Source organism: Tigriopus californicus, chromosome 11 (assembly GCF_007210705.1).
Source record: "Tigriopus californicus strain San Diego chromosome 11, Tcal_SD_v2.1, whole genome shotgun sequence".
In the NCBI taxonomy this organism is placed as follows: domain Eukaryota; kingdom Metazoa; phylum Arthropoda; class Copepoda; order Harpacticoida; family Harpacticidae; genus Tigriopus; species Tigriopus californicus.
This window is the reverse complement of record NC_081450.1, coordinates 12664559-12668961: the sequence shown is the minus strand read 5'-3', so window position 1 is coordinate 12668961 and position 4403 is coordinate 12664559.

Below are 4403 nucleotides of genomic sequence, written 5' to 3'. Positions count from 1 at the left end.
GAACTACTCCTTAAGCCAAAACTACATGAAATAACCTAGAATTGGGATAAAATATATTGACAGACGAAAAAAGTGAAATACGACATGAGCATAAAAATAAAAGATATAAGACTAAACTACTAGAGATAGGAAGAAATGAAAGCTAAAGAACAAAAGTGTCTGACCTTAAGCAGCCACGCGACCACTTACACAACACAACACACTCAGACCGGTCGTTTGAAAAGATCAGGAACAACAAAATGTTGGGACTGCTCTCAACAAAAGACGGGACCGAACTGAATAGGGTTACTTCCGGCGCCGGGGTTTGAACCCCTAGGGAGGGGATTCTTGCCTTGTAAGCGCTGCCCCTTAGACCGCTCGGCTACACCAGGTCCTTAAAAGTGTTTCCTCCGGCGCCGGGGTTTGAACCCATGACACCTAGGGAGAGGATTCTTGCCTTGTTCATACTACCTCTTAGACCGCTCGGCTACACCAGCTCCTTTAAGTGTCAATAAAAAAGACCATGCGTTTTGACAGTTCCAAAATCATAACGATCTTTGCAAATCAATCAAACTCTTTAATTTTATGCACATTAATCTTGTTGTTAAACAATGAAGTTACAGGGTCTGCTACTCTAGATTTGTAATTGAAGTAATTCTAATTTCGAGGTAAACTTGGCAATCCTGAAATCAGCTGCACTGGAATCAATCATGATTGAGGCTTTTGGAGCCAGAACCAAATATAAAGCATCGAGATCGATGCTTGCGCGCTGATCAGCTTGTTTTACATCAGTAATCACTACCACATATTTCACAAACTTATTTTCCTGCCACTTCCATTTCGACCCATGCGACTGGATTAATTTTCATTTTTCAGAGGTATGGGCCAAACTGAACACAATTTGCACTTACATTTGAACACATTTAAGGGGTTGAGCTGTGTAATAGTGGAAAAACAGAGCTTGATCAATTTGCGAATTAGTCAAACATCACCTTGGTCAAGTGGGTTGATATTTTGATTGGATAAACGTTATTCTCCACCGATTAGTTGGCGGTGCACATTTTTAAATTTGTGAAAATGTTAAAAGGTTTAGATAGAGACTTTAAGGGTTATTAATATCGTGTTAGGTTAGATTGGGTTAGGTTAGGTAAGGTTAGATTAGGTTTGATAAGGTCAGGTTAAGATTTAAAAGGTAGCCCCGCCAACTAATCGGTGGAGAATAACGTTTACCATTTTGATTGTCCACATGGTCATACTTAGTGACTAGCCCTTCTTACCCCTCTAGTCGTACTTGATCCTTTTACCCGGGATCACAACCGAGACCAACGAGGTAATGCGCAAGTCAACTGCCTGCATTCATGAGAGTGACACTGACAAGAAAGCGTTCAAGAGTCCAGGATGGTTGGTATGGCTTATCTAAGGATTTCTTAAGAAGTCCCTGGCTTATCGCTTGATATCTACTGTTGATGTAAAAACTAAGCCACGATGCCGGGACAAGTTTAGAGTTATCATATTGCGGCATTAGCCATGTTTCACGTCCTTTTCCCTTCAGTTGAAGTTTGATGGGTGCACTTTCGGATGCCGCTCATATGCATTGATGAATCGATCTGTTATTTCGTCACACTGAATTCTTTTTTGTCAGGATGCCTCAATGTAGACACTTCAAGCCAATATTCTAAGCCAAGATTCGATGGCATGGTAGAAGAGGCTTGAAACACGAATTGAATGATTATAAAACATAAAAGGGCTTGCGTTCTATCAATATTCAGTAGATTTTACTGAAATTCGTTGGGTGTGCTCAATAATGATCTGGATTTAATTTTGATCCATTTTGGCGTCCTTGCCATATCTCGGAAAGGCTCAAGCTTGCATGATACATTTTGAATCTGGAATTGGACCGGTATTGCATTGAATGCTTGAGAATTTTGAGGCAACGTTCCCATCACTAGGTTGAAGTAAGACATATTTTTAGACTTAGTCTAACCTGGGGGAGCGCTTTTTGGGGTGAGTGAAGGAATGCTATGGAGATGTGTTTTGCACTGAATTGTCAACTTTTTTACCTAAAGTATCATAGTTAGGACTGCTATCTCAAGCAAAAAAGATACAGACTGTTATGTCCCTAAGGACACACCCCTAATCCAATATGCACGGAGGGTTGTATCCTCACGTCCATTCTGTTCAAGATCAAGATTAGGAGAGCGAAAGGCAGAGAGACAGCTGCATATGCATGCGCATGTGCATGGAATGCAAGTACAGACCACAGACATTACCATCAAAAAAGTTTCGAGTTTTGAAATGGCCACCCTGATTTGCTTAAGCTCGGAATCAGGGTTGCCTCAAAAACCAGTTTCTATTTTTTTTTTTTCACTCCAGAATCTATTTTTCGCTCGAGAACCGAACCCTCGCAAAGGTCCTTTATCAAAAAAAATATTACATTCCCGGTACAGAAACGCATCCAACAAGAAAATATCGTTTGACCCACCCAAATATTTTCCTGACTACTCGAATGGATAATAGTTATTTGTTCAATGGTAGGGCTACCTTTCGCAAAAAGTTTCAAAAAGTTAGGCTTGAAGAAAGTTGGCATGGTCAAGTTTGTTGGCCTTTTCATGCTGTGGAGTTTGAAAAGAAGAGCATGGGTTTGCCCGAGCTTCTCTTTGCTCGAGAGGGCATGAAAAGGTAAACAAGTTTAAGGTGTTGACCATGTCGACTTTTTGAAATCCAAACTTGAATTAATTAATTGCAAGGAAAGCCCCTGCTTTCGAGTTTTCTTTTGCGATAACAGGTTTTCAAGGTATATTTTAACTCTAAACCGTTCAAACCCAAATGGTGTGGAGGTGTGGAAATTGCCTTTCTCTTCATGAGTGATTGGAATCTTACTTTCCAGCCATTTGTGAACACAGAGGCATGCGAAAAACTATGAGATAACTGTGGCGTTTGGTTTCCTCAACGTGCCTGAGACCGAATATTTTACCTCTGCATAATGATTCTCATAAAGGAAAAGTCTTTCAACCACTAGCTCAAGCCCATTTATTTATTGTTTATTTAACTAATATGGATCCACTCCAACACTAGAATAGGAGAATGGCAATGTCAATAATCTTGGTGCTAAGAATCTGATTGGTTGCAGTGAAAATAAACGAAGAGAGGAGGGGAATCAGTTCCGTTAATTTAATGACTTGATACTTGAAATGCAGAGATTGGACTTGCAAGTTAGTAATTCAAAATATTTTCAATGAGATGTATGCCTTGGTGTCTCTATATTGATTCTAAATCATGATAACCATAATAGAGACCATAATATTACTGATGGGCAGTATGAAAAGAATGGAATTACTAAACCTCCAAATTCATTTCTCATCACACCTCATTTTGTCCTGATTTCAAAAGGTACCCTCGTATGTCTTGGCATTTTCTTGTTGGCATGATATGACCTGGGCTTCCCGTGTTAAATTTATAAAAGTGAGGCTTGAAAAACGCCCATATGGTCAAGACACCTTCAACGCGTTCACCAAATTCAAGGTGGCTTGACTGTATGGACTTTCTTCAAGCCTCACTTTGTTAAACTCCATCCAAAGAAAGCCCTCACTATTGAATAAATAGCTATTCTTTCATTTCTCCATATCGGTATTTACCAATTCTTCCGTCCCTTTTTCCCCAATGACCCCCCACCCCAAGATGCTGGGGTGCTCTTTCAGTCAACAAAATGCTTATTGGACGTGTCAGAATTGATTGTTCTCGGGCATAACGCCTCGGCTAGACAAGTACTGGCCACTGAGGACAAGTGTGTGCAGTGAGCACGGTGGAATTCTAGGCACAAGAAGGTATGTTCGATGCTTACAACGAAATTCATTTGGCCTGAGAAGTTTGTCTACGTATCATTTTTATGCTGACAAAATGTTAAGTTGCTCTACCTTTAAAAAAATATTATTTTTCAATCATTTGGCATTTACACCTTAGCAAATTTCAACCCTACAGGCTTGCGAGATCTAGATAAGCATTATACCAGTTATGTAGGTAATCTTGACTAATGATATTCGGCGTCAAATGTAGACGACGGCGGCGCTGTTAGACGGCAAGAGCGCACGCGAGGGATGGGGAAGAAGGATTGCGAGACAAGCGAGAAAGGGAGAACGTCAGTTGGGGGTACCTACGGTACGGAGGAAAACAGGTCTCTCAAGTGACCAGGACAAGATAGAAAATAGTATTATATAGTACTGTCTAGCGAAAATTGGGTGTTCGTTCTTATGCTCAATTCTATTTAATATCTCTTTTTTTCATTGCATGATTTCCGTGTACTCCCTCAAATGAAATTTGTAAACCAATCATGTGATTCTTTGAACAGTTTGTTGTAGTGGGTTTAGCCAATGAAATTACTCACTTTTACTCACGAACTGTTACTCTCCCTTTCATTGGGTGCATGA